Source organism: Scyliorhinus torazame, chromosome 2 (genome assembly GCF_047496885.1).
Source record: "Scyliorhinus torazame isolate Kashiwa2021f chromosome 2, sScyTor2.1, whole genome shotgun sequence".
Classification (NCBI taxonomy): domain Eukaryota; kingdom Metazoa; phylum Chordata; class Chondrichthyes; order Carcharhiniformes; family Scyliorhinidae; genus Scyliorhinus; species Scyliorhinus torazame.
Window position 1 is genome coordinate 343,363,878 of NC_092708.1, and position 7,214 is coordinate 343,371,091.

General features: G+C 51.2%; 1 pseudogene; it reads left to right on the plus strand.

The window, feature by feature from the left end:
- Positions 1–4,086: 4,086 nt before the first annotated feature.
- LOC140407500 (nucleosome assembly protein 1-like 1-A) lies at positions 4,087–6,911 on the plus strand (annotated as a pseudogene).
- The last annotated feature ends 303 nt before the right edge of the window (positions 6,912–7,214 follow it).

Below are 7,214 nucleotides of genomic sequence, written 5' to 3' on the forward strand. Positions count from 1 at the left end.
GACTTATGGCTCCTGATGTGTTTGCGGAGTAGGATGAGCCCCAGTGTCTTCAGCCAGGACGGAAGCGAGGCTCCGGAGGTGGATTTCCTGGGGAAAACAAACAGGCGGTCATGAGGGCTCTCGTTTGTGGCCGTGCAAAGGAGAGACCTAATAGAGTGGAGCACGTCGGGGAGGACCTCCTACCAGTTGGAAACTGGGAGATTCATAGACCGTAGGGCCAGCAGGACGGTCTTCAAGACCGTTGCGTTCTCCCTCTCCACCTGCCCGTTTCCCTGGGGGTTATAACTGGTAGTCCTGCTCGAGACAATGCCCTTACTGACCAGGTACTGATGCAGTTCGTCGCTCATGAACGACGAGCCCCGGTCACTGTGAACATACGTGGGGAAACCAAACAGGGTGAAGACACTATGTAGGGTTTTAATGACGGTGGCGGTGGTCATGTCGGGCAGGGGATTGCAAAGGGGAAGCAGGAGAATTTGTCAATGACGTTGAGGAACTATGTGTTGCGGTTTGTGGAGGGGAGGGGCCCTTTGAAATCGATACTGAGGCGCTCAAAGGGCCGGTGTGCCTTTACCAGGTGTGCCTTATCCGGACGATAGAAGTGCGGTTTGCACTCCGTGCAGATAGGGCAGTCCCTGGTCATGGTTCTGACCTCCTCAGTGGAGTAGGGCATGTTGCGGGTCTTGATGTAGTGGTGATGCCGTGTGACCCCTGGGTGGCAGAGGTCAGCGTGGATAGCCCGTAGTCGGTCCTCTTGTGCGCTGGCGCATGTGCCACGGGACAGGGCATCTGGGGGTACGTTGAGCTTCCCAGGGCGTTATACTATATCGTAATTATAGGTGGAGAGTTTGATCCTTCACCTCAAGATCTTATCGTTCTTAATTTTGCCCCGCTGCGTATTATCGAACGTAAAGGCTACCGATCGTTGGTCGGTGACAAGGGTAAATCTCCTACCAGCGAGGTAGTGCCTCCAGTGCCGCACGGCTTCCACGATGGCTTGGGCTTTTTCGACCGGGGAATGTCAAATTTCAGAGGCGGTGAGGGTGCGTGAAAAAAATGCTACTGGCCTGCCTGCCTGATTGAGTGTAGCAGCGAGGGCGACCTCTGACGCGTCGCTCTCCACCTGGAAGGGGACGGACTCGTCCACCGCACGCATTGCGGCTTTGGTGAGGTCCGCCTTGATGCAGCTGAAGGCCTGACAGGCCTCGGCCGTCAGTGGGAAGGTGGTGGCCTTGATTAGTGGGGGGGCTTTGTCCGCATAGTTGTGGACCACTGGGCATAATAGGAAAAAAACACGAGGCACCTTTTCAGAGCCTTGGGGCAGTGGGGAAGGGGGAGTTGCAGGAGGGGCGCATACGGTCAGGGTCGGGTCCTAGAACTACGTTTTCCTTGACGTAGCCGAGGCTAGCCTGGTTGTGCGGAAAACGCATTTCTCCTTGTTGTAAGTGAGGTTAAGGGTTTGGGCGGTCTGGAGAAATCTCTGGAGGTTGGCACCGTGGTCCTGTTAATCATGGCCGCAGTTGGTGACGTTGTCCAAGTACGGAAAAGTGACTCACAGCGCGTATTGGTCCACCATTCGGTCCATGGTTCTTTGAAAGACCGAGACCCCGTTTGTGACGCCGAAGGGGACCCGGAGGAAGTGGAAGAGGCGGCCGTCTGCCTCAAAGGCCGTGTAGTGGCGGTCCCCCGGGCGGATTGGGAGCTGGTGGTACGCAGACTTCAGATCCACCATGGAGAACACCCGGTAGTGCGAGATCTGGTTAACCATGACTGCAATCCGGGGAAGGGGGTACGCATCAAGGTGCGTGTACCGGTTTATGGTTTGGCTGTAATCTACAACCATCCGGTTCTTTTCCCCGGTCCTGACGACCACCAGCTGAGTTCTCCAGGGGATATTGCTGGCCTCAATGATCCCCTCTCGCAAGAGTCGTTGGACCTCGGACCCGATAAAAGTCCTGTCCTGAATGTTATACCGCCTGCTTCTGGTGGCGACTGGCTTACAGTCGGCAGTGAGGTTTGCGAAGAGCGGGGAAAGGTAGACTTTTTGTGTCGCGAGGCTACATACGGTGAGTGGGGGTAGGGGCCCGCCGAATTTCAAGGGCAGGCTCTTGAGGTTACACTGGAAATCCAGTCCCAACAGGAGAGGAGCGCAGAGGTCAGGGAGTACATATAGCTTAAAATCGGCGTACTCGGCGCCCCGTATTGCTAGGGTTGCGGTAGTGCACCCCCGGATCTGCACCGAGTGCGACCCAGAAGCGAGGGAGATGGTTTGGTGTGCCGGGAAGATTGGGAGCGAGCAGCGTCTTACCATGTCTGGGTGAATAAAGCTCTCTGTGCTCCCGGAGTCGAACAGGAAAGGTGTTTCGTGTCCATTTACCCGGACGGTCATCATGGAGCTCCGGAGGTGTTTGGGTCGCGACTGAGTTGCGGGTAGCCAGTGTGATCAGGGGTGCTGGGGTGGTCCCAAGATGGCTGCCCCCGTTGGTCTCACGTATCGGGCGGCGAGGAAGATGGCGGCCCCCACGAGTCGCACGTGGCGGGCCGCGTGGGTGAGGATGGCCAAGATGGCGGCCCCCGTGAGTCGCACACGTTGTGCAGGCTTGAAGATGGCTGCCCCCACGGACAGCACGAGGCTGATGACGCGTCCGAGGGCGGAGCCGGCAGGCAAGCTGCTACACTGCGGGATCTGCCGGCCTGTGAGTCTGAGGGTCAGGCCTGCGATTTTGAGGGTTTGGACCTGGCCAGGCAAACCTTAGCAAAATGTCCTTCGCGCCAGTTGGCGTTCCGGGCCGGGCAGCGCTGCCTAGCGTGCTGATGCTGGCCGCAGAAATAGCAGGGTAGCCCCCGATGTTGGGCGGGCAGCCGCGCGACACAGGCCTGGGGTACTCTTTGGTCGGGGGTCCACGAGAGGGTCACGTGATCAGACGGGAACGCGTTGAGGCTTTGGAACGCTACTTCTAGGGAGGAGGCTAGCTTTACCGTCTCTTCCAGGTCTAGGGCACCCTTCTCGAGTAGGCGCTGTCTCATTTCGTTTGACCGGACTCCAGCCACGTAGGCGTTCTGGACTGCGAGGTCCATATGTTGAGTGGCCGTAATGGCTTGGTAGTTGCAACTTCGCGCAAGGATTTTGAGGTCGCGTAGGTACTCCTCCAGTGATTCCCGGGGCGTTGGCGGCGCGTGGTGAGGAGATGCCGTGCGTACACCTCGTTCACTGGCCTTACATATAGGCGCTTCAACATCGCGAGCGCTTCTGCGTAGGTGGAAGCTTTCTCGAGTTGAACAGAGATTCGATGGCTCACCCGGGCATGGAGGATGCTCAGCTTCTGATCGTTGGAGACGGAAGGCAAGGAGGAGGCTGCGAGGTAGGCCTCGAAACAGCGGAGCCAGTGCGAAAAAATCCCTTTCGCCTCCGCAGCTTGCGGGTCGAGTTCCAGTCGGTCAGGTTTGAGAGCCGATTCTATTGTGGTCTTGTAGTCGATTAAATTGATGCGACCATCAATTCACACGAAACAAGGAGTAGAAGTAAACTGTGGCTTTAATCGACTAGAACAGTGCCTGCCTGCGACTGCTCTGCTACTAGGAGCCGCCTACAGGGCTACTGCTCTTTATACCTCCCCTCAAGGGGAGGAGCCAGGGGCGGAGCCCACAAAGGCACCAACATGATTCATCACAGGTAATACCTTACAATGGTCCATAGGTGGAGCCCTCGTGGGCAACAGCGTGATACAGTTACATACATGGTGAATGGTTAATGCAATACATTCACCACAAGTAACCTGTCAGTTATCTTTCCACGTGTTAATTAATATATCGGCTTTCTAGTTAAACAATAGATGTTCTGTGTAAATCATTACAACGGCCATATCACAGAACACAACATGGTACCAACCAGAGATGAGGCAATCATCATGGGCCACAGCGATGTCCAGCATACGGAAAAGTATGTTCCAAGTGTGGCTGTACAAATCATTTTGTAAAACAATGTTTTTCGCGTCCTACAGTGGACCAAACAGGGTCGGTCAATGCAATTGCTGAGATGCCCCTTGAAGAATTATTTTTCGTGATCTGATTTCAACCAAGGACACGATGAGTCCGAATATGAAAACTGAAGAAATCTTACTGACCAGTTATGACAATAGTGATGATGAAGCTGATACCATCGAAAAGAGATGGACAATTCCAGTGATGCTGAATGACACTTTTATAAAACGCGAGCTCAACACAGGTGCAAAGGCAAACCTCCTCACTCTGTCCGATTTGCACGGGCTGCAGGTCAAACCGAAAGTTGTCAATCAACCGAGACTGCTGATAGCTACAGTGGAAATGAGATTGAGATGCTGGGTGTATGTAAACTCGAAGCATGTAGGCACACAATAGAAGTCACATCATACCATTCTCCATTGTGGACAGGAAACGCAGTCCATCATAAGAGTGGATGCATGTGAGGCCCTAAACCTAGTTGAGCGGCTGTACGTTCCAGACAGTGAGACAACAGAAGATTACTGCGACTCGCAATGAGATGCAGTGGTGCAGTTATCTGATGAGAAACAAGTGAAAGTGGAGGAAGATCGACCAGAGGCAGAGATGGAGGATCCAAAGGGAACTCCAGAGTTCTGGTTAACAGTCTTCAAAAATGAGGATTTGCTCAGTAACATAATACAGGAGCATGATGAGCCTATACTGAAGCATCTACAAGATCTAGCCATGCGTTTGATAAAGTTTCCCATGGCAGGTTGATGGAAAAAGTGAAGTCGTATGGGGTTCAGGGTGTACTAGCTAGATGGATAAAGAACTGGCTGGGCAACAGGAGACAGAGAGTAGTGGTGGAAGGGAGTGTCTCAAAATGGAGAAAGGTGACTAGTGGTGTCCACAGGGATCCGTGCTCGGACCACTGTTGTTTGTGATATACATAAATGATCTGGACGAAGGTACAGGTGGTCTGATTAGCAAGTTTGCAGATGATACTAAGATTGGTGGAGTTGCAGATAGCGAGGAGGACTGTCAGAGAATACAGCAAAATATAGATAGATTGGAGAGTTGGGCAGAGAAATGGCAGATGGAGTTCAACCCAGGCAAATGCGAGGTGATGCATTTTGGAAGATCTAATTCAAGAGCAGACTATACGGTCAATGGAAGAGTCCTGGGGAAAATTGATGTACCGAGAGATCTGGGAGTTCAGGTCCATTGTACCCTGAAGGTGGCAACGCAGGTCGATAGAGTGGTCAAGAAGGCATACAGCATGCTTGCCTTAATCGGCCGGGGTATTGAGTACAAGAGTCGGCAGGTCATGTTACAGTTGTACAGGACTTTGGTTAGGCCACATTTGGAATACTGCATGCAGTTCTGGTCACCACATTACCAGAAGGATGTGGATGCTTTAGGGAGGGTGCAGAGGAGGTTCACCAGGATGTTGCCTGGTATGGAGGGAGCTAGCTATGAAGAAAGGTTGAGTAGATTAGGATTGTTTTCGTTGGAAAGACGGAGGTTGAGGGGGGACCTGATTGAGGTCTACAAAATTATGAGAGGTATGGACAGGGTGGATAGCAACAAGCTTTTTCTAAGAGTGGGGGTGTCAATTACAAGGGGTCATGATTTCAAGGTGAGAGGGGGAAAGTTTAAGGGAGATGAGCTTGGAAAGTTTTTTACGCAGAGGGTGGTGGATGCCTGGAACGCCTTGCCAGCGGAGGTGGTAGAGGCGGGCACGATAGCATCATTTAAGATGCATCTAGACAGATATATGAACGGGCGGGGAACAGAGGGAAGTAGATCCTTGGAAAATAGAAGACAGGTTTAGATAAAGGATCTGGATCAGCGCAGGCTGGGAGGGCCGAAGGGCCTGTTCCTGTGCTGTAATTTTCTTTGTTCTTTGTTGTTCTTATAAATCTTTCAGATCCAGTACAGCCAATGAGCTTTACTTTGGAGTTTAAGTTTTGACCAAATATGTACTTCTCAAATTAGGTACTCGCAAAAACATACCAGGTGAAGCCGCAACCTGATGGGTCAGACTTCTTCATATTTGCAATCACAGATGCACAGGGCGCCAGATCGATTGGAAGAAAGGAACAAATTTCACACTGAAAACCATTAAATCGAAGCAGACGCATAAGGGTCGGGCTACTCGTAAAACTAGTACGGAAACTGTACTAAATGACTCCTTCTTCAATTTCTTCACTCCTCCTGAAGTTCCAGAGCATGGAATGTTAGATGGAAGCTCTGCAGCAAGACTCGCTGCTGACTTGGAAATCGGTCATTCCTTACATGAACGCATAATTCCACGAGCAGTGTTATACTTCATGGAAGACGATATTGCAGACGATGATGATGAGTACGACGATGCTGACTATGATGATGATCATTACAACGATGAAAGGGCAGCATGTGGTGCAGTGGATAGCACTGGGACTGCAGCGCTGAGGACCCGGGTTCGAATCCCGGCCTGGGTCACTGTCCGTGTGGAGTTTGCACGTTCTCCCCATGTCTGCGTGGGTTTCACCCCACACCACAAAGATGCAGGTTAGGTGGATTGGCAATGCTAAATTGCCCCTTAATTGAAAAAAAAAATAATAATAATTGGGTACTCTAAAATAAATAAATAAAAATTACAATGATGAAAACTACGACGACCATAATTATGATGAGGAAAGTGCATATTCAGATGATGAGCCACAAGGGGACGACCGTGAAACGTCATTCGGTGGTGTGGCAGGAGTGACAAGGTAATCACAAGGGATGCTCATTCTGCGCAGGACACCAATAAGTGAGGAAGTTCTGAGATGGCGTATGCAGATGCTGAAAATGAGATTGCAGTAGCAGACATTTCAGATGAGAGTAACTCAGCTGCGAACAGACTGATAACTGAAGACATCATCCCCATTCTGGAGCAACTGGCTCCAGAGGCATACGATGAATAATCTCAGACCCACAAAATGGTTCCAGTAGTGGACTCCCAATACTCAAGGTCACTCCACCAAAAGACATGCTAGAGGAGCAGATGGCTGTATCTGTATGCAGCTCTACAACGACAGACAATACATATATCATCCTACCAGATGAGGATGAACCACTAATCAGCTCTTCAGCATATATAACAGGCTTAAAATAGTAAGACAGATCATGTTTTTGTAAGACAGTTATATTTAAATATAAACATTAACATTTCCAAAGGAAGGGGGATGTGGTGATATGCCTGTGCACGGTTATGTAGAAAGTGAGCA